Source organism: Aphis gossypii, chromosome 2 (genome assembly GCF_020184175.1).
Source record: "Aphis gossypii isolate Hap1 chromosome 2, ASM2018417v2, whole genome shotgun sequence".
Taxonomy (NCBI): Eukaryota; Metazoa; Arthropoda; class Insecta; order Hemiptera; family Aphididae; genus Aphis; species Aphis gossypii.
The window spans coordinates 74,477,265-74,502,510 of NC_065531.1; the positions used below are offsets into that span (position 1 = coordinate 74,477,265).

The 25,246-nt window shown below is 28.1% G+C and overlaps 2 long non-coding RNA genes and 1 pseudogene across 2 annotated transcripts; 1 reads left to right on the forward strand and 2 right to left on the reverse strand.

The window, feature by feature from the left end:
• Positions 1 to 372: 372 nt before the first annotated feature.
• On the reverse strand, positions 373 to 1,810 carry LOC114132288 (uncharacterized). Its single transcript, XR_007604031.1, has 5 exons — positions 1,451 to 1,810; positions 1,325 to 1,381; positions 1,162 to 1,221; positions 994 to 1,065; positions 373 to 912 (listed from the first exon to the last, which is right to left on the reverse strand). It is a non-coding gene; the product is annotated as an uncharacterized LOC114132288 (long non-coding RNA).
• A 9,386-nt stretch (positions 1,811 to 11,196) lies between these two features.
• Positions 11,197 to 13,048, reverse strand: LOC126550234 (uncharacterized). The gene is made up of 4 exons (XR_007604270.1): positions 12,949 to 13,048; positions 12,710 to 12,868; positions 12,335 to 12,620; positions 11,197 to 11,286 (listed from the first exon to the last, which is right to left on the reverse strand). It is a non-coding gene; the product is annotated as an uncharacterized LOC126550234 (long non-coding RNA).
• A 1,435-nt stretch (positions 13,049 to 14,483) lies between these two features.
• Positions 14,484 to 15,232, forward strand: LOC126549856 (uncharacterized; annotated as a pseudogene).
• The last annotated feature ends 10,014 nt before the right edge of the window (positions 15,233 to 25,246 follow it).

The window sequence follows — 25,246 nt, forward strand, 5'->3', positions numbered from 1 at the left end:
TATAACTTTTTGTAAGTCCATTAAGTAGATACAAGTTGACTCGATACTCAGTTTAGAATCTTCTTTAAATTTCAACGTTGCTGTTAAAGCCGTGGGTTTTCCAAAAGTGTAATATTATCTCTAATTTCATTCTCATCAGTAGAATTTTCAATTATATTTTGATAGGTAGAGCAATCTTCACATTTAGCAATTGTGGGATTTCTTAAAGATATGTTTAAATCCTTTATGATTTGCTTATAAAACTCTTGAGAACAATAGTTTTTATGTTGAGAGCAAAAATCATCATACATGGCTTTTACTGTTAGTCCAAAAGGCAAGTTCATAATTTTTGGTGCATTAAGTCGCCGATAATGACTTACAGATGGCTTGTACAGCCGTATATGATCAGCTACAATATCCTTGAGTATACATTTTTAAATTTTTTTCTATCCTCTATTTTCAGTAACAGATGACATACAAAAATTACTGTTCATGTTTTTTACTAGTTCTGTTAAAACAGAATCATTTTTATAGCCAAGAACATTTAGAAAAGTAGTCTTACATGCCTGTACTTCATTTTTTTTGGAGTCTAGAAGCTTATAAACCCTGGATTGTGACTTTTTAAAGCTATCAACAGAACCCTCCACTGTTTTTCAACGTTTTACAGATGTAATTGTTAAACATTTTGCTAAAAATTGTTTCCTCTGGACATACGTTGTTAGAGACCAATAAGTTTTCCATAAAAACTTTTGATGATTAGTGGATAGATTGTCTCTACACTTATTTTTACACTTTACATGACATGTAAAAGAACGGTTTAGATGTTTTGTCTTGGCATTGACATTCTTTAATTCCCTTTTTTCTTTTAGTACTGCTTTCTTATCTGTCGGACTAAACTTCTTTTTTTCCTTGCAGCTCCAATAAGTTGATTATCTGGAATATGTTGAATATTTATATACATGTAAATATGATGTAGTAACAACTGCATTGTTTTATACATAAATTATTTAGTACCTTGATGTTCAGTAATTGGGGTTAAATCAGGATCAAAGTTACTGTCATCCAAATCCTCTTCAACTTCTTCAACTAAAAAATATAAATATTAGTATACAATATGATGTGACATATAAATATGTTTTATTAATAAATAAATTTATTGTATATATATAAATTATTCAGTACCTTGATCTTCAGTAATTGGAACAAAATCACTGTCATCAAAAACATTTACAACTTCTTCAACTAAAAAATATAATAAATACTATAAAAAAATAATATAAAATATTACATGACATGTTAATATGTTGTGCAACTAAAGACTATGTGTGTATAAAACATTTAGTACCTTCATTAACAGTAATAGGAATAAAATCAAGATCTCAATTATCTTCAACGTTGTCAACTAAAAATAGAATTACATTTTAATGTAAATACATAATATAATAATAAGTAATTACTTAAGAGAACTTACGTATGCGTCTTGGTAATGCATAATTGTGATCCCAGTTCATAATTATTTTTTCAATTAGTTATTTAATATAAACATTTTAGAATTAAAAAAAAATCGTTGCTAGTAGTTACTGTGTTTCGAGTTTGAATTTTACTAGGTTTGAAATATATTTTTGGCAGATAACAATCATAACAAATTCAAAACAGTAGGTTTTGTTATTGTTTTTTTTTTTTATTTATCAGAATAAAGACGGGTTCACAACTTCCCGTGTCGTGTCGTGTAGTGTGAAATTGTAATATAAATTCGTTCCCGAATCAGGACAATACCAACTTGATAACCATAAATTCTACCGTGGTATCATGGTACCACGGTTATCAAATTTTACGCGGGTTTTTTTAGAATAAACAACTTCGTATTAAATTACAAAAAAATAGTAAATACAATATTTATATATTTATATTAATTTAAAAATCACTATTCACTAAATACTAAATAATCATTAGTCATTAATCAGTTGTTCTTTGTTGATAACTGTCAGTTTATGAGTAGTGTTAATTCATAGATGTATACGTACATGAGACATGACACATGTATTTTTCATACTTAATAATCTGTAATATTTAATTTTTGAGTTTTTTCTTATTTTGAATACATTTTAAAATGAAATGAAACTACAATGAGTAAAATGTACTATAAAGAAGAATATAAACGCAAGGTGTATGAATATAATATTGAAGTTCACAGGCGAAAAGTCCTTATAGTTTCATATACAATGTATCTTACTGATTCTCATAAACTTTGTTCGTCTAGGTAATATTATATAATTTAGTTTTACATTTCATATTCAATTTTACCTTAATAATGAGTGTCGATCTGGCCTGCCCCACGATTACCGAGGTCTTTCTTGTACTTTTTTGTAAATATAAAATAACTTATATCTTTTAATATCTAACTAATGGGGTCGTGTTATTACTTATTAGTCAGATCAATACTTGAAGTATAGAAATAATTATCTCCACTTGTAATTATTTTGTTTAGTCCTAGAAGATGGCACGTGAGACCTGTTTTTAAAGAACGTAGTATCTATAGTCATTACAATACATTAATAAGAGAACAACGTCTAGTTCACTCTTCGTTGTATTTTAATTTTACACGCATGTCTCCCACAACTTTCGAGGAACTTGCCCAATTGGTCGGTCCCAGATTGGTGCGTAAAGGTTTTAGGCACGACGTTCTTTCTGTTGATGAAATTTTAGGGGCTACGTTAAGGTATATATTGTGTAATGATTATCTATAATATATTATGTTTATCCATCCCATACCAATAAAGCTATAAGCTATATACAATATACTATATTACCATACTATGTGTGATATGTAAGTAATAATTATAATAGTTTATTGTTTTTATTTTAATGGTTATTAAATATGTAGTTTCTTTCAAATTTGAACATAAAATAAATATAAAAAAAATTGTGTTTTATATTTTTCGATTACAGAATAAGTTACTTATGTCTTTGTTTATGTGGAACTATGTTTAAAATGTTCAATCTTCAGATATAAAAGTTGAACATTTTATACATTTTTAAATTTGATAAATTTTCTCAAAATTCACACCATAAATGCTTATAAAAAAAATGTTAAACTGCTATTGTAACAATATATTAGAAGTCTTGTATTAATTTTCACGCTTTATGATCCAACAAATAAAATTTTGTTTTTATTTTCTGTGTTATTTATTATTAGAACCTTAGTACGAATGGAAATAATATAATACTATATAACATATTTTTTACTATTATGTAGTTTACATTAGTCCTTTTATAGATATTTAGCTACAGGTGAAAGTATGACGGATATTATGTATGCTTTTCGAATGGGTAAATCGACAGTATCTAAAATAATTGTAGAATGTTGTAATGCTATATGGGACATATTAAAAGACAAAGTAATAATTTATTTTTTTAAAACAATAATTGAATAAAAAAATATTAAAACTAAGCACTATTTTTGAATTAGGTGTTAATTGAACAAAACACAAATGGATGGATGAAAATTTCAAAAGATTTTGAAAGGAAATGGCAAATGCCTCATTGTGTCGGTGCTCTAGACGGCAAACATGTTATACATCAAGTTGGTTTATGATAATAAAATAATTAAAAAAAATTCCTATTTAAAAAAAAAAAAGATAAAATATGCAGTGTAAATTTTAAAAAATATGCATGTATAGGAAAAAGTTGGAAATAGGTAGGTATGCTTAAATATGTGCAAAAAACTTTTAAATTTCAAATCCAGACACCAAAAAACAAATTTATAATGAATCAGATTTTTTCTATTTGCTTTCTGAACAAATGTTTTGCGAATTTGAAATTTGCAAATGCAAAATTCCGAGCCCTAATAATTATGTTACAGCATTAATATCTTAATAATATAAATAAATAAACATATGTTATGTTATCAGAAATGACAACACTGCTAAGAGGATAGCCATGACCGCACCACCCAACCCCGCCAACCAGTGATGCTCCGTCTATGAGTATAAGGTCTATGATTGAAACCAACATATGTGCGAGAGAGACAAGACTCATACATTACTTTTTCAAGGAGGTTGTAAATAATTTTATAATAATCCTTGATAATAATTAAAAGTTAAATAAAATAATTAGTTAAAAAAGTTAAAACGTCAAGTATTACTTTTCAACAAAACTGTAGTTAAATTTAAAAAGTGAAAATGGGTCTTAAATATTGTGTCGATTCATTTAATTCGGTGGCGAACTCTTCAACTGTTCATAGGTATGTTATTGAAAATATTTAATTTATATTGGTATATTCAATTAATAGTTTTCCAAAAGATATGGTGTAATGTGAAAAATGGGCTGTATCACTACAAAAAGACTATAACTTTGAAGTGAAGAAAAGTCATCGTATATGTAGTTAACATTTTGAAGAGGAGCATTTTATTAAAAGTTCTTTTGGTAATCTTGCACTGAAATCAAGAGCTATTCCAACAATAATTGTTAAAGTACAACGTTCATTATTTAAAAGTAAGCTAATTAAATAAAAATAATTTTTGTATTGTATAAATTATATTATGTAATTTCTTAACTAAAAATGTTCCAAATATGATGAATGATTTTGGTGATATACATATTACGATCATTGAATACAGTTCAGATTCAAACAACAGTATTGTATTTGAATCTCAAAATATAGATAATGAAAACCAAATTTTATCTCCGCGCCTCAAAAAGATTCTTCTAAGAAGTATTTATTTATTTTTAATTGTTACATATTTTTAAAAACGCAAATTGTTAAGATATTGTGGTAACTTTTGCGAACACAATCTTGAAACACCTCGCAAAAGAAAACTGCTTTGGGATGCTTTTCAAAAATCGCGCTAAGAAAAAAATATGCGTATTCGACACTTGGTCAAAAAAACACGCTTTGAGATTTAAAATCTCAAATTGATAACTTTAAATGTTAAAAATAAATATTTAATTAATTTGATGCAGAGCGATGAATGTGTTGATTTTACAATTAAGTTTTTTTAGCCTTTTTGTAAAATAAATTACATATATACATAAATTACAAATGTAATACTTATACTTATAATGCTAAGTTGCTTTTTATATAATTCTATTCAAAATGTTGTATGACGTATATTTAATAAAAAATTAATGATTTTTAATAAATTCATATATATTTTTGTATTTTTTACCTATCTTCTTCTTCGAAGTGGTCTTGTTTAGACGACGACGTCGTCACACACTGTAATCACGGTTTGATAGGGCTTCCGAGTTCCGATAGTCGCCGTAACACATACTCTCTCTCACAATTTTTCTGTACCGCGTATTTTGTGTGCCGCGAACAACGGACGCGACCAAGTCCGCGATCGAATACCGAATGTACCGAATACCGACCTAATAGTAGATCCATTTTTTGACCGTGGCACCGAGTACCCGATCTTTGTGTAGTGCGTTACCGACACCGTCACCCCGTGGAACACTTCACCGTCTTGTTCAACAACCCTGTTCAGCGTCCAAAACCAGCAGTCGCCATCACGGTTTATATATACAATTTTTATACATATTTATATTTTCCTATGTTTGTTTTATCTTATTATTGTTAGTATTAATTTTGTGTTAGTTATTTATTATAATTTCCACTTGCTGGCCAGCACTATTTTTGTGCCCCCATACCATTTACTTAACTGATTTTGTTAATAGTAGTCCGTCGATTCATATCACGGCAAACTTAAGTACCGGTTGTTATTTTATTTTCGTTAAAAACCTATAGAGAACATTTTATACAGTCCACTTATACCAAACACCCAAACAGGTCTATTTAGGACCATTGCCGCTACTGAAATGCTTTCCACCTTTTTATCCAACTCCACTCCTATATCTAGCAATGGATTGACTTTTTTTTTATCTTCATTCTTATATTTATTTAATATAGTATTATTAACATGTAATTTATATTCTTAGAGCATAGGGTCCGAAGAAGAAAAACATTTATTGATGCGACAACTTAATTTAACACATGGACAATCAATAACACTTGAATTAAGAAAGTTTGCCTTAACACTACATTTCTACTCGCCATCAGCATACCGTAATATATTTTCAAAAAGTTTGCGCTATGTTAGCACATTGAGGAAATTGTATTCTACAATTAATAGTTTTCCAAGATTCTCTTCGGAGTCATTTAAAGCTATATCCATTAAAGTTGAAAAAATGAGTATTAAGCAGCATGTAAATTGGACAGGTACTCGACATCAAGGGTATGTAGATTATGGTCTTGGTAATACAGCAAGACAAGCTGATAATCTTCCATTTGCCAAGGATGCCTTTGTCATAATTGAAGTTGGCATGAACATTTGGAAAATTCCTGTTGCATATTATTTATTAGCTGGAATCACAGCAGGAGAAAAAGCAAATATTGTTTTGTCCTGCTTAGAAGAGTTGTATAAAATAGGAATAAAAATAGAGACACTTACGTTTGATGGTGCTGCAAATAATCTTGCAATGTCAAATGTTTTGGGAGCAAAGTTACAGTACCCTAAAGCCATCCTTTTAACTATCACCATCTAAAGAAAACTTCCATATAATTTAAAACCCTTGTCATATGGCAAAATTAGTGAAGTATAGATAAGGAGATTGAGGTACTTTGTTTGATAATAATAATCAACCTATAAAATGAATGTATTTTAAAAAACTTGTAAACTTGCAAAATCAAAGCCTACTGCATGCTGCCACGAAATTAAGATCACGACATATTCAATATTTTAAAGCAAAAATGAAAGTAAATTTGGAGGTACAATTATTCAGCAAAAGTGTATGTGATGCATTAATGTTTTGTAATGAAGACCTCAAGTTATCCCAATTTCAAGGATGCAAGCCAACAATAGAATTCAGCCAAAGAATAAACAACATATTTGACATTCTAAACACTAAACATTTACTATCCAAAAATCCTTATTGTAATGCAATTGACAATAAAACAAAAGAAACAATTTATATCTATATATCTGAATCTATAGAATACTTAAAAGGTCTACAGTACAGAAATAAAAATGGTATTTTATAACCCATTACAAATTCAATTAGAAAAATTGGATTTTTGGGTCTCATATCCAGTCTTACAAGTCTGCATAATCTTGCAACTGAAATCATTGAAACCAAACAACTACAGTTCATTTTATCGTATAAATTTAGTTAAGATCATATTGAAATGTTTTTTCAGCTATTCGTGCTGTAACGACTGTTACATAATTATATATATATATATATGGGTATACACCAACATGTAAAATATATTATGCTGAACATACATTAAGCCTCTTTTGTGATGTCTCATATTTAACTATTGTAAAGCTACGGCTAAATACGAATATAATATGTAAGAGACAGGCAGTTCCCCGTGATTATCACCAGCGAACATGAACTCCGAGACTTCCCCACAGCTTGTAAACGTTTTTAGTAGGTAAGAATAAACTATGTATTAATAAGTATTTGGATCAATTCACATTTATGCTCCCGAGTTACGGTTAAATTATATTCATAAGAAACCAACTTTTTCCCTGAATATACTATATTTAACTGGTCATCTCCGACCACGTTACAGTGCTAAAGGAGGATTCAACAACAATCCTGCGGTAACTCAGTTTGAAGCAGCATACAAATCAATTATAGTGCATGCTGAAGTAAAATCGCCATCAAGTGCTAACTGTATGGCTTTGGATGATACCTCAATTCAAATAGTTTCAAGTACAATGAATAAAACTGATAATTCTCAATCAGAATTATTAAACTTACTTTGCTCAGCTGGTACAGACATTGAAGAAGATGACGACATTATTACTCTTTACCTACATGGTAAATTTATTGATGATATTGTTTCGTATATTGCTGGATTTGTTGTTAGAAAAATGACTAGAGTGCTACTTTGTGAAATCTGCTTAAAGCAACTAACATCCGATAAATCAGCTTCTATGCTATTGGACAAAAAAACCGTGGAGGTTTAATTAAGCCTAGTAATGATGTAATTAGTCTATTTAAAATAGCTGAAAAAGTGATTAGTAATTATCAAGGAATATGTCAAAATAATGTTGTAAATAAAATAAAATTAATATCAATGACAAGTGTAAATATAGAAAAATATTTTCAAAATTTATCGTGTCATATTCTAGATCAAAAATCTCTCAACAATCACTTACTATAACTTATTAAATTAATTTTCAATTATTATATTATACTTCGATTACACCACTTAAACTCCAGCAAAAACGAAATAGTTGTAAAAATTAGAAACTATTATACAAAATTAATATTGTTTAAACATCAATAATTTAGATAAGTAAGTTTAACAATATTGAATGTTTATTGTTTATAGTTATTAGTTATTCACTATATTGAATATTTGTAATTTAATTTGTAATAAAAAGTTTTTAAATACATTTTTTTTTTTGTATATTAAAATCATTGTAATATAAATGTTTATAATATCAAAGACATTATATAAATTGTTTATTAAGTCCTTGAAAAAGTAATGTCAGCATTTTTCTCTCTCATATACATTATTATTTCAATGGTCTCTCTCGCACATATGTTGGCTTCAAACCATAAACATATTAATAAATGGACTGATTTTAGAAATAGAGGTCGTTGCCAACATTGTTAGAAAGAGATAGCATACAACTTAAGACAGCGGCCATAAGAGAACAAATTACATTTCATGGAGTAAAAAACATTGTAATCAATTTGAATCCATTTAGGTAGTTAGGTAGATAACAAAAATTGAAAATTTGAAAATAACAATAAATTTGGATTTTGACTTCAGTTTTTTAAAATATTTTAGGTACGTGAAGGTTTAATATTTTAATTTTTGATTTAAAATGGTTCTTCAGTGTGAAATTAAAACCTGCAAAGAAAAGTTTTTAGGAAAAATGAAGATGCATGGGTAAATATTTTTATTTTCATTAGGTACTCATCAACTTTATTAACATAACCTATTAAATAAATATTTTATTTGTCTCAACAGTATACCTTCATCAATTGATCGAAAATAAAATCCCGAGTAACATTTATTACAAAAACTTTTTATAAGTCTTGGAAACGATAATTTGATACGTCACAGGCAAAAATAATCTTTCCTGTCGTCTTTTTTGTTTTTCAAGAAGTCCAAAATTCCTATCACACGGTAGGAAACTATGTCCTGGTTCTGGATAGCGATGTATGATTGTTGAAATTCCATAATCCTTTTTTTTTGCCACAGTATATAAATATTTAAGCAATAATTTTTGTTTTGGACACTGCAATTATCAGAAAAAATATAAACTGTATCAACTCCTCGATCCAAGTAATTGCTAAAAAAGTGGTTTATGAAGCTTATTACTTCATTTTTGCCTTTTTTAGCCACTACTTCATTATATACATAAAATTAAGATTTCCCAGTTCTATATTATATTTATAATACATTTATATATATTAATTTAACTAGGTACGTGTTTAAGTACTTAACCACTAATATAATTAACTATATTTATAAATTAAAATAAATTAATAATTTTGCATTCCTAATTTTACTAATTATATTTTCCGTTTAATATATAGTGCGAAATGAAACCAATCATGAAGTGATTGAGATTGGAGCGACCGGTGGTATACTATTAAAAAAAATATCTTAAAAGGTAATATTCATTTATAGAAAAAATTAATTATTTTACAGACAATGTACAGTTTTGCCCAGTGGGTGAACAGCCACAATCATATAGTTTGGTACTAGGTGTTCATCAACATCAACATATTATTAGAGACAACCTCGGTTTCTTTACTTTAAAAGTAAAAAAACAGAAGAAAAAGTGTAAGTAATAATATCTTTTATTCTATTTTTTAAACTTTTTTGTGTTATTATTTGAAATTCAGAGTTAAATTATTAAATTATAAAACACTAATAATATAATAGTTACAATTTGAACTTATTTATGTAGTATACAAATCTTTTAATTTAGGTACTTACAATGTGAAGAAATCACAAGTAAATGCTCAGCAATTGGATCAATTTCTTCTGATACAAATAATAAACATTTTCAACTGCGGAGGTTACATAACCATGAAGTGAGACCATCAAATATAGAAATGAGAGAACTTCGAAGTTCAATTGGACACCAATGTGTTCAACAAATTGCTCGGCCATACTCAGCACGATCTTTATATGTAGAAGCAATTGTTAGGTAACTTTAAAAATAAAATAGACTTTAAAATAACTATCACATACCTATACAAAATAAATGTTTAATACAACAGCCATCCCGAAGGAGCTGAAAATTATACATTTTTTGCAAGCAACTGAAAGGATGCGGCAAATACGAAAATCAGTGTTACCTCCAACACCGAAGAACCTGCAACATTTTAATAATTTATTTTTGAGCTTCTTCCATCTTTTTATGGTGTTGATACTCAAGTCATGAATAGTCATAACCTGATTCATTTGGCAGATTACATAGAATATACAAAAACATATTTATCTAACATTTCTGCATGTTCATTCGAAAACTGTTTAGGTAAAATCAAACGAATGATTACAGGGAGAAAAAATCCTTTGGTTAGGTAATTGTCAAAAGTTTCAAATATTGGTTAATACTTTAACCACAAAATTCAAAATACAGGTAAATTATATATTTTCCATATACATTTATTTTTCAACATTTTACTTTAGTTAAAATAAGTGTTGTGTATAGACAGTGAGATACTAAATGTATAGTACCAAGTCAAAAAAATACTATGTATATAAAAAATAAATTTAATTATTAGGTCCCTAACTATAATTAACATATTATAGTACGTACATAATTTTTTTAGTTAAATATCAAAAAAAAAATAATAAGTTTTTATTTAAATTTAGCTTAATGGCCACTCAACGGGCTAAGACAAGTGAGGTGTGGAATCATTTCACTGAAATAGAACATGAGAAGGCACAGTGTGGATATTGCTCAGCTAAAATCAGTACTGCACGTGGATCTTTAAATAATTTAAGATGGCACATGAAGTCAAAGCATGCATTAATTCCGTTAAATACAAATACAAGAAATGCAACAGAAGGTTTGTGCATTAAAAAATATATTATTTTATTAAGTATTTTTGTAATGTAGAAAAACAATATTTTTTTTAGAAATTTCTGAAGATCCAATTATGCCCGGATGTGAATTGACTCAAGGTTCATCTACATCACAATCAACTCAAGGTCCATTTACATCTGAGACTGTTCCTCAAACCACTGCTGGACCATCAGGAACATCACGGCATTGTACAAATGGACAGACCACACTATCAGGTTATTTCAATCAATCAAAACCACTAAATGTCAATCATCAAAAAAGAATTGATCATCAATTGGTGAAAATGATTGTTAAGGGGTAAGTACAATAATTATAATAATAATATGACATTTCTATACACTAAAAAGTAACTATAAATTTTAAATAAAAATAACTGAAACAATGTTTTATTTTATAGATATTATTCATTTGACATTGTTGAAGATCCAGAGTTTCAATGTCTTTTGAAGATGCTGAATGGTGGTTATAAATTGCTTTCGAGGAAAACTGTGTCCAACAGCATGATACCTCTCTTTTATCACCAGACTCATGAGAAAATACAAGTTCTCATGACCAATTGTTTTGCGGTGTGTTTGACAACAAATGGATGGACATCAATAAAAAATGAGAGCTATATTGGAGTTACTGCTCACTTCATTGATGAAAATGCATCACTTGAATCTGTGTGTCTTGATTGTGAGAAATTTGAAGAAAGGCATACTTCTGAAAATTTGGCTTCGTTTTTAAAAAATATTTTCCGATAGTGGAATATTGAAAACGAAGTGGCTGCAGTTGTAAGTGATAATGCTCCAAATATTGTAGGAGCCATTAGAGACTGCAAATTTCGGCATGTACCTTGTTTTGCTCATTGTATAAATTTAGTTGTCCAGCAAGGTCTCAAGAACATCAGCCATGTACAAAAAAGGTTAAATCTATTGTGGAGCATTTTAAACGGAGTTCACATGCCCAGTCCAAACTCCAGGAAATTCAACAATAAATGGGTTTTCCACTATTGAAGTTAAAGCAAGATGTGGTCACAAGATGGAACAGTACACATGACATGTTTAAACAGATTATTGAAATCAAAGATGCTGTTGTTTCCACTTTGGCTATTCTTCAATGTGATGTGGAACAATTGACGGCGGTAGAGTGGCAAATTGTTGAATGGTCAACTAATATTCTACAAGTATTTGCAGAAGTGACTTAAGAAATAAGCAGCGAACGATATGTAAGCATGTCTAAAGTACTAATTTTTATACGAGCAATGAATGACACTATGAAGAGCTTTCAAAACAACACAGCCTTACCAAATGAAGCTCAAGATTTGGTCACGATATTATTGGAAAAATTAAATTCCAGATTTTCAAGCTACGAAGATAATGAAATTGTGACATAGGTAGCTCTTCTTGTTCCAAGGTTTAAAAAGATGGCATTTAATGGATTTAACCAACGGAAATTGGAGTTAGCAATTGATCAGTTGAAGAGGTAAGTCTGTCAAGTGACTTTGCCTGGTACAGCTAATCCAACTACATCAACCATAGTTGAAAATCCATCTACTTCTGTTTCTTCTTTTACTCCTTCTACATCATTGCTCTGGAAAATATTTGATGAACAGTACGAAACTTGTCTAACTTCAATTAATCCAACAGCAGCTGGAATTATTGAATTAGAAAGGTACTTACAGGAGCCACTTATAAACAGATTTGAAGATCCCTTGAAATGGTGGACTGTATACAAAGCATTATATCCACGTCTGTTTATATTGGTAAGAAAACGCCTATATGTAACAGCTACCTCAGTTCCATGCGAAAGATTGTTCAGTAAAGTAGGTATGGTCATAACTGAAAAAAGATCACGGATGTTAGCCACTAAGTCTTCACAAGTTTTATTTTTAAATCAAAATTTATAACAAATTTATTACTTTTAATTTTTATGTTTTTAAATTTTTGTATTTTTTAATTTATTGACCACAGTTGTTCTGTTATAGTTGTGTTTTTATATTTTACATTTTAATTTTTAATTTTTGCATGTTTTTAAGTTCCTATAGCAACATTTATCTCAATATAATATTATTATAGTTTTGTTTTATTACTATTTTTTTCATTTCTTTTAAATATTTTTGAAAATGTTGATTATTATTATATTTGTTTATTTTTCAGTTTTGACTACAGACATTCTGTTATAATTTTGTTGTTTATATTTTGCATTTTTAATATTTTACTTTTGTTAGTTTTTACGTTTTTAGTAGTTATTTTGTTCCAATTTTTATTTGTTCTTACCTATATTTGACATTTTGGTTATTATTTTATGATTTGTTTTTATGTATTTAAAAATGTTCAATATTATTATTCTATTTGATTGTTTACAAGTGTTGAGTTATTATTTTATCCTTCATATAAGTTTTTAAAAATGTTATAAAATATATAATAATTATTTTGTAATTTTGATTTTATTTATATTGTCTAAACTATTATTAGTTATAACTTATTGATAATAAAAGTAAGTATCATACCTGTAATGAGTATGAAAGGTTATTTAGGAATTTAGGATCATTGGCTTCACAGTTCACAGCTTACATAGTGTGCTTTTGTTTTTTCTTCTTGCGGTACACTTATAAGTTATAATATCTAATAGTTAAAAAAAATTAATGAATTTATTAAATATTATTAGTAGAATTAACAAAAAATAATTAACACTTACTTATTAGCCATTAGGTAGTACGAAAAATCGGTACTGACAATCTAAAATCTACATAGGGTCATAAGGGTAGATTTAGGATTACCCATACTTATTAGTTTTGAAATTAACACTGAAGTTTCGACTCATTCATATATGACATAACTTATATTAAATATTGTTAAGAAGTTTGTTTTAAGTTGGGTAGTCGGTATTCCGTTAATAATATAAAGTATAAACCTTGACTCGTTATGATAATATGTTTAATGTTACATTCGTTTATATTCATCGCTGGGCATACATAATAATATAGTTTATACGCTGTAGACGGTATTGGTATATCTTAGTCCGTGGTATTGGCTAATGGCTGGTAGTTTACATTATAGTGATAAAGGAATGATAACACAGTAAAATAATCAGAGTTCCTAACCTTAAATCGTTCTAGTAGTGAACGATGAATTGGTGAACGAAAAACGGTAAATCGTTCATTACGAATCGTTCCGTTCGTTTAACGTCTTAGTAGTTCGTAGTAGAAAACGACAAAGTATATTATGTACCCGGTATACAGTATACAGTGTAAAATGAACGTTGAACGACGTCGTTCTTCTAATGGTGAACTAGTTCGAATCGTTCACTTCGGTGAATAGTTCAATTGAACTAGGTCGTTCACGAACGACACATCTCTATTTAAAAGGTGTACAACCGACTGACTACCTATACATTCAGTGTTTTGGCCATAGGCCTTACAATTATATATATGTATGTGTGTATGTGTTAATAATGTATTGGTCAGCAGTAGCGTTCGTACATATACATAAGTGTTATGTAACATATTTATATTTACAATTGTTACATCATCTTGAGTCAATGCGTAGAAGTATTGATTACTGCATAAAAGAAGAGGCCAAAATAACAAGAGCGTTATTTACCGCAAGTAGTAGTCATGTTGATGTGGAAAAAATATTATAAGAACAAACTATAACTGATTTGCCATAAATGGATCTATCAAGTTTTATACATTTTGATGATGGATTGAAAAATGACATTGAATTATTCAAAAAAATGGTAAATATAGATTCTTAATAATATGTAGAATTTTCTTTTATTATATTCTATTTTTGTTTTTTTAGAAATGTTTCATGGTATTGAACGTAAAAGGTACTATGGAATTATCTGAAAACCTAACAGCTGTAATTACGAAAATAATAATATCTAACGCTGTGCAACTTCAATATAGTGCATTCGGCAGAGAATGTAACGGTGTCAAGAAATTAAATTTCTCGGAGACTTAAACATACAAATTGTTATTAGGTATAATAATCTTAAAGGCTACTCTTAGATTCATAATATACATATTTCTGTCTTATTTTATGAATAATATATTTTTTCATTTAGCAGTGCTTTATACAAAGTTTCCTGATACCAATAACAAAGAGATATCAAGCGTAATTAGTCGTTGGTTTTCCGGTGCGAAAGATAGAGATGGTGGTAAGAAGGAGCGTAGTTTAAAAAAAAATGAAGTTGAATGAAAAAGATGATGTTGTCCTTGATTGATAATTTATATTGAAACAATAATTGTTCAATTTTTTTTTTATTTTAATACAGTTTGTAATTTTTAAGTTGAATACAGTTTGTCATTTTTAATTTTAAAATATTATGACTATTTTTTTATGTTATTAAGTTTTTTATGAATACAGTTAAATAATAAAGTTTTATTTAAAGACTTAAAGTAATCTGTAATCCTACATTTTAACATTTTAAATATTAGTATACTCAAGAGTAGACAAAGATCCAACAAAAAGGGGGGGGGGGTTTATGAGATAAAGATATTTTATAAAGTATATAAAAAAAAAAAAGGTTTTATTATCGACTATTAGCTATTACAAAAAAAGAAGATTTTTTTATGAACAGTTGTGGGGGGATATGCAATTCCCTTCCCTTATATCTTGAGTACGGTATAAGCACTAATACCAGTATTGTAACAGCAATGTATGTCAGTACTGACACGGTACTGCGCCTTTACTGAATATCAGTACTAGAAATACAGTACAGAAAAGCGTAATCATCCCAGATATATGCCAGAACAGGCGCCAATACTGGCTGCTAGTAGCGCGCCGGTATAAGCCAGTACTAGGGCAGTGTTACGCCCGTTGTGAATTTCCGATTGGAAATAGAGCGCGGATTTCTATGCAATTGCATATTTTTCTCCTTTTAATATTTTTGGATTTTTGTCAGTTATCTCCACGAATCATCATAATTTGAAGCTATAATGGTGCAATTTTTTTTTGCGTATTTCTGCATATTTAAAGGTTATTGCATATTTTGGCAAAATTCAAAATTTATAGCATATTGAAGCGAAAATTTAAAAGAATGTATAAAATAATATTTTGTCAAGTAGAAAAATTAAAATTAAATTTCATAGTAACTAAATAATGATTTATATAATATATATTTAGTTATAATATAAATAATCGATTACGACGTAAACTTAATCACTCTTGCTGTGTCAGTCGGTTATCGACATACCACATGCGCAAAGCATTAGAAAAGTTTTGAATATAATTGAAGATGGTACTGTTTGGTACTCATTTGGCATTTTTAGTGATAGTCATAAAAAAACTGGAAACTCAAAGTATGACTTTACATGAAAGCTTTTCAATAATTGACGAAGCGAAAGAAAAAATTCATTCTATTCCTGAATAGAAAGGTGCAACACTTACAACAAAATTAAACGAGCTTTCCAACAAAAATGAAGGTCTGAAAATTCTACGAAAAATTAATTCAGTGTTATTAGGCGAAAACGTTAAGCTCGAAGATCTTTATCAAGACCCGACAATACTAAGTTGCTTCAAATATGCCCCAATAACTTCGGTTGACGTCGAACGTTCGTTCTTAGTCTTTAAAAATATGTTAACCGATAACGACACAGCTTCACAGAAGAAAAACTTGAAATGCATATGATTATTCATTTTAAAAATAAATTAAGTTTAGAAAATTCCTTAAATTTTTTTTTTATTAAGTGCAAGTTTTATTGTACATTTTAAATAAATAAAAAATGCTTGCATATTTTTTACATATTTTCATAATTTTGACTGCACATTTTTTACATATTTTCATGATTTTGACTGCATATTATATGGCATATTTCGATACTTTTAAGTGAATAAAAATCCGCGCTCTAGTTATCACCTATTATCTATGATTAAACCACAGAATTAAAGGCGTGTTATGTGAATCCAAGGTTTATAGATAATATTTATAAACCTTGATGGCTGGCTTGACGTGTATCTAGTATCATCTACGGAGTACGGACTAACATATTAGTCCGTAATATTATTGTACGATAATTTTGTTAAAAATACGAGAGTTTTAACTTCAACTGTACGTTATTTAATTTTGTAAAGGGTGGCAACAGTACTCAGATCAGTCAGATCAGTGTATTTATCGCGTGCAGACCATCGTTGTTCATCCAACGTTCATCCATGTTCAATTCTCCGCGCCGCAGTTTTTCATACTAACCGGCAATTGAACATTAATGGTATGTACCTACTTAATCTAATTTTATTAATATTTTTGATTTATTTGTTTATAATATTATTGATCTATAATTATTTTTTGTTAAAATTCTAGTAGGTATTCCGTTTTCGTCTCTCTTTACACATTCCATTCCATTAACCTCATTCGTGATTGACTTGGGCGTTTTTCTCATTTAGTCGCATTTAAGCCTTAGATTCTACAGAAATTGGTTATTTACATTATTATTTATTAACTATTATATATTGGAATATTATTCAAAAGAAATAAGTGGTACAAATGGGTACAAATTATGGTACAATTAATGGTGCGGGGAAAATGTGGATTTTTAGACATTGTGGTGCCAGGGAACTGATTTAATAATCCAAAAATTTACTGCGCAAATGTATGATAATAACGAGGAAAATAATGATCAAAGTTCAGCATTAGATGAAATACTTGAACTAGAGTTATTTAATGATAATGAATACCAAATTAACATATGTGAATCGTTATAACTTATTACAAAGTAATAATTAACTGTTTTATTATTATTTATTATATTTTATTTTTATGTTATATTAGTCAGAAGCATAGCAATTTGAAAGACTTAAGTTATTAATTTTATCTATGTTATTTATTTTATTTGTATGTACGTTATCACTTTATTTTGTTATGATGTTGTTTAAGTTAAAAAAGTAGCTACTTATGACAATTTTGAAAGTATATACATTTTTATTAATTTTACAAAACATAAATATCCCTATAACAATGATAGCAATTAATCTTCTAGATTATCATAGTAAGTATGACTAAACTAGACATATCTAGTATCTCGGTAATTGGTACTCACCTTCAGCAAACTATACCAGCAACTAGTACATTATAAAACATTTAGTACAAAAAAGTTTCTTTTACTAATTGTGTTGTGTTACTCTGTTACATATTATTATTTTATCATGTAGTATACACTATAAATACTATGTAATGGTATAATTAATATATAATATTGTATATATTATACATTATAATATGTATTACACTTTTACAATATAGTAATACTATAACATTTACATTGATAAAAAAAGTTAACGTTTTAATGTTATCACTTGTCGCTACGTTTATGTTGATATTGTATTTGATAAAATTATAAATGAAATAATTATATTTTATATAATAATAATTATAATTTCATGTTAAATGAAATTGTCAAGCAATTAAAAAAGGAAAATTTTATTAATGATGATGTAAATGATATGTTATTGAAATCTTTTGGAAAACATAAAAACTTAATTACCAATTGGTCAAAAAAAAACTTAGAGAAAAAAGTACCAAAGAAGTATTCTCCGGAAGTTCGACAGTTTGCATTATCACTCCATTTTTTCTCTGCTAAGGCATATGATTATGTTCGAAAACAATTCAACACGATACTTCCACACTCACGTACCCTGGGAAAATGGTATTCCCATGTCAACGCTGAACCTGGATTTACAGAAAAATCCATCAAAATTTTGACATTAAAAGTAAAAAATAGTAACCAACCTGTGTATTGTTCTCTAATGTTTGATGAAATGTTAATCCGTCAGCATTTAGAAAGTGATGGAATAAAATATTATGGTCATGTTGATCTTGGTAATGGTCTAAACTCTGATAGTTTAGATATTGCAAAAGAAAGCTTAGTTTTTATGTTAGTATCTGTAAATGAAAATTGGAAACTCCCAATAGGATATTTTTTAACAGCAGGTTTAAATAGTTCCCAGAAGGTTGAGCTCACTCAACATGCGTTAAATATAATCAAAAATACTGGTGTGATAGTGATAAGTTTAACATTTGATGGATGTGCCACTAATGTCACTATGGCACGATTCATAGGATGCAATTTAAATTTAAAGAATTTTAAAAGTAACTTTACTAATGATGAGCCTGAGGTAGCTGTATTTTTAGACCCAGCTCACATGATTAAATTGATACGCAATGCTTTTTCGGAAAAAAAAAAACAATTTCTTGACGGTAATAATAAAATAATTGATTTTGACTATGTGCTAAAATTATTTTTATTACAAAAAAAATAGGGTAGTCATTTGGCTAATAAATTAAGAAAACACCACATATTCTTTTATAAACAAAAGATGAAAGTGAAATTAGCTACAAAACTTCTTAATCAATCAATGGCGGACGCTTTAAAATTTTGCAAAAATTCATTGCATTTAAAAGAATTTTATAAAGCTGATCCAACTATTAAATTTATTGAAATATTTGAAGTCAATAATGAGTTTGTTCCAGTTTTAGAATCTTCTAGGAAAACAGGCTTCTTGGGATTTATCATGGGTTTTGAATCTTTGTCACATTTGTATAATAATTTAATATTAACAAGTAAATTAAACTACTTAAAATTATACAAAATAAGTCAAGATCACTTAGAGTTGTTTTTAGGAAACATCAGATCATTAGGAGGGCATAACAATAACCCAACAACACGACAATTTCAGTCAGCATACAAAAAATTAGTTATTCGAATAAATGATATTCAAAGTTTTAATTCTGGTAATTGTATCTCATTGGAAGATATTTTGATGTTTTGACATTTTGCACTATTCAAGTGCTGATCCTATTAAAACCATTAATAGTTCTTCATCAAATCCCAATTCAGATATAATTATATCTGAGGAAAACATAAATCATGTAAATGAATTTATTAATGATCATGATTATTTGATATGTACACAAAATCCATATACCTTTAGTAGTTTTTCAAATGAAATAATTATTTATACTGCAGGATTTGTTGTTCACAAGTTAACATCTACTCTTCATTGTGATATATGTTTGAAATCTTTATGTAGCGTTGACAAAGATTCGTTTTTGAATTCTTTAATAACCTTAAAGAATAGAGGTGGTAGCAGAGGAGGACTTACATATCAAAGTGAGGATGTAATACTAATCTGTTTATATACTGAAAAAATACTTAGAAGTGAAAACTACCAAAATAAAGCAATAAACACTCTTAAAGTACAAACCATAGTTCTTAATCATTTTTTGTTTAACCAGACTTTGTTTAAATCAATAAAATCACATAGTGCAGATGCCACGAGTCCTTTATCAGACCATGTTACTTTACTAATAAAGTCAATTTCTTTCACGTATATTAAACTTAAAATTAATTATAGTCTTAAAAACCAAAACGAGCAACCATCTTTGAGGACATGGTACAATAAACTAATCTTATTCAGAGGTCAATAGAAAATAACATGAATGTATTAAATTTGTAATTTTTAAATATTAATATATTATATTAAGTTTTTTGACAAGTATACTATTATTTTATTTTATAAATTGTTATGATTTATTAATTATTGTGTACCTATTGTCATGATTAAATAATCTTTGTAAAAATTTATCATGCCTATTGTAATATTATTCAACATTTATTCTATTATTTCTATTATTATTTATTATATTTATTATTTAAATATTTTGTTCTTTTGTAATATAAATAAATTTACGGTATTAAACATTGTGCACACTATTTTTACCCATTTAAAGTGGTAGCACTGGTCCATGTCGTCGATCCTCACCTCAACGTCAATCCAGTATCGCCGCCTCTATGTTACTCTATGATGTCGATGATTTGGAGTGTTGGCTATTTTGGGCGATTTTAGCGCTCTCTAATGGCGGTACGTTGTATTATCTATCTGGCAACCCTGCGAAAAACAGTAAATCGTTCACTACGAATCGTTCCGTTCGTTAACGTCGTAGTAGTTCGTAGTAATGAACGACGAACGTATATTATATACCTGGTATACTGTATACAGTGTTACAGTGTAAAATGAACGATGAACGACGTCGTTCTTCTAACGGTGAACTAGTTCGAATCGTTCACTTCGGTGAATAGTTCAATTGAACTAGGTCGTTCACGAACGACACATCTCTAATAGAGATGGGATTTATCGTTCACTTAGGTGAACTAGTTCATTGAAAAAGTACGTACATAACCTATACAAATAGCAATGGGGGGCAAGTTAATGAAAATAATTAACTGTTTAAAGTTAAGTTAATTCAATTAAATTGCCTTTAGTTAAGATTAAAAGTTAACAAATACAAAACATTAAACTAGATAAGTTTTAAGTTAAGATAGAAAATAAAATTAACTTATCTCAGTTAAAAAAAAAGTTAATTTTCTGAAGGTACAATATTTTTAAGTCATAAACCACCATGGTTCATGGTATTTTGGACGTATCACCACCGTCAAAAAAGCGAGTCCACGGACGTACGGACGCTTCGTCCCCGTCTATTATTGAGACAGTACATTTGGTCCCCGGGAGTTATAATGTTTCAATTTCAAACTTTGGGGGTGGTTTCCGATGGCAAAGTGATTATCCTTGGTGCATTATAGAGGTCAAAAGTGAACATTTTCCAACAGTTTTCAAAAAAATCGAGAAAAACAAAAGAAAAGTGACAGCATTTTTACGCAAAACCAGTTTTTGGCCAAATCGATTTTTTTATATGGTTATAATTCAAAAACTAATCATTGTAAATGTTTGAAATTTTCACCAAATGTTTAAGTTAGTGTTATCTGTATACAGTTAAATTTTCAAGAAATGTTGACTTTGTTTGAGTTATTTATAGACTATTGAAATTTTCGATTTTTATCAGAATTTTTTTTTGAAGTGTCGGTAAAATTTTTTCGGCGGAGTCAAAATATTTGAAAAATTGATACAAAGTTCTTCATAAGTTATTCTTATGGCAATAAAAAAATTATAAGAATTTTTAGGCACAATTTTTTTTTTTATTATTATTTAAAGTTCAAATATTGACAAAAATTTGTCAAAATCATGAATATTTTTAACTATTTGGTAGTTAAAAATTTATAAATATTTTACTATCAAAAGCTAAGAATTGAAAATTTAATACTATGCTGTCCATAAGTTAATCTTAGAATAATTATAAAAAAGTTTGAGGACTATTCAATTTAAAAAATTTTACGAGTGTTTAAAGTTTTAATTTTAATTTGAAATCAAAAAACACGTGTAAAATAACGTTTTACTACTAAATAATTTTCGATTTTTGTTATTTTTAAAAAATTACCAAACGTAGGATCTTGAAACTTTTACTTAAATGTTTGAATTTGTTTCAAAATAGAATATATGACAATATTTAAATATAATATAATCCTAGACTGACAAATCATCCGTTCAGAATTGTTTTTCGTTTAATTTATTCTCAGTTATTTCAACTAGGTATTGTCTTTATGTGTTGAATAAACGATAATTTTAGTCTTTCTTTGTACTCTTACCTTTTCTCCTTTGGGATTTTACATATATTTATTTATTTAATAAATATTGTATTATTATTATAATAATTGGTACTATTAATAGCCATATAACAATGGTACCTGACACCTGTGGACAGTGTGGACATTGGACTGTGCCAGTCCCTTATATATCGGCTCTATTTGTTAAAAAAATAAAATCCAAGATTAGGGTAAAGGTTCATAGGGTGTTTTATTCTATATTCTTAATTAATATTATTACATTTTATTAAGTGGGGTAAAACATTTAATAATTAATTGATATTGAAATAAAAAAATTTTTTCACTGTTCAGTGTTCAGTTCAGTACCTAATTCAGTATGTTTATCAGATTTATGCAGTGAAAAACATATTATTGTTATTTATATTGATTTGTGTTAATTGTAAAATATTTAATATTTGTTGTTTTACTGATTGAGATTCAATTATTGTTTATTATTTCATATTTTAAATTTTAATTCATCGAAGTCACCAAAGAATACGCTGCAAATCGGTAAGTTAATTTAATATAAAAAAATTATAAAAGTATACACACTGAATCATTTAATACGTCTTAAGGGGATTCGATACTGTGAATTTCTTTTTTTGTCTAACACACGCGCAACATAGTATTTTACTATTTTAGACGTATTTTTTGCCAAACATACCAATTGATCTAATTGTAATATATAAATATCACAGTGTTATATTATAATAAATGTATAAAGTAGATTTCCAATTATAGGCGTACTTAGACAATGTGGAACCAAATGCAAGTAACCAAATTAAGTGTAAATGTCACTATCATTAAATGATAAGAAGATGATGACATAGCAATTGGATAAATTAATATGAGTATTATCTTATGTCATCCAATTATAACAAAACAATAAAATAACAATTAATAAATTAAAATTAATACTACAATAATTAAAAGATGAAGAAATAGCGATTGATCAAATTAAAATAAATACCAAGATTATTATATTATAAGAAAACAATTGTACAACAATCAAATTTAAAACTAAATACCAATCCAAATACCAAAATTACGCAATAAACACGCGGGTCACATTAGCGACCTGACCTCACCAGATGACCTAATGTAGTGGGAAAAGTGTATAAAAACAACAACACCCACACAGTATCCTGGTAGTGTACAAGATCGCAGTGTACAAGAGCGCAATACTGAAGATTCCAGGAGGATTGGACAAGATACTAACCAACTACAGGTAGCATTATTATTACGATTGCATTATATAAAATACTTTTCACACACATATGTACAACTAATTTCTCAAACATTAAATTTTCCATCAAATGAATACAGTACAAAAAATCTAATAAATCTAAACATTATTCAAAAATAAGCATAATATTACTATTAAAACAGTGCATTAAAATAATAATATTTACAAAACAACTCGATACAAAAATTAATCTCTCAACCCAATACACACAAATAGTCAAACAAATAACCAAAATTGCTGCATTTCGAACAGAAATTAGTAACAATAGGCTTAAAAAAATATTTTCAATATTTTATTTTTTTTTAAATTACAATTTACAACACGTTGTTACACATTTTCACCAACTTTTGAATCACTTTTAATAGAATTTATACAAATCTTAGAATACTCTTGTGTATTAATTCTCAAACAAACCAGCCTTTAACAATATTAAACATATGTCCATACACGAAACTAATATTCTATCACCAAACGAAAACTTAATAGACGAAAATACTAATGAATTAACTGTCTCATTAACATCTTGGGAAGATGTTGTCAAATTAAACCAGCATAAAATAATACTAGAACTTGAAAAATGAAAATTAAAAACAGTAGGAAAATTTGCAGAATTAAGGTCCAGACTATTTAGATATATAAAAGGGGATTGGTCACCATCAGGTTTTATTAACGACAATATCAATATGACAGATAAAACACCATTTTATAAACCTAACAAATTTTCTGGGGCAATTCACGAAAATGTAAATTAATTTATTAAAATATACAATAAAGTAAGTGCAACAAATGGGTGGTCTTCAGAACAAAAAAAATTTTTTCTACCTATATATCTCGAAAACACAGGCGCGACTTTTCTTGATAATTTTGAAAATAGTAATCCAACCACCACATGGGAACAAATAGAACAAGCACTTCGTTTAGAATTTGAACCTACAGCCCAAAGTCACATGCTAAGAACTATGTTAGAGAAAAGAAAACAATTACCCGACGAAACTACCGCCTCATATATAATTGACGCAGAAAACTTATGTAAAAGAATAGATCCTAATATGCCTCAATCGGAAATAACCCACACAATAATGAAAGGGCTTAAACCATAAATCACTAGATACGTAGGAATATTAGATAATTCTAATTTAGATGAATTAAAAAAGAATATAAGAAAATATGAATCGATAGAATTTATGATTAACGGGAATACGACTCAATCTCATGATGACATAAGAGATCAAATTACTAAAGAACACATGAATATCATAGAAGACACAAAAACCAAAAAACAGATAGATTTATTAACAGCACAAATGTCAAAGTTAGAATCAGTAATTAATAATTTTATTAATAATACCAATAATGTCAACCAATATACAAATCATGCCACATAAAATCATACAAATCGGCCAAATTATAACAGAAACAATAATTACGAATATCAAAATGACAACAAATATAACTATCGCCCTAACTATAATAGATCAATCAAAAATTATAATA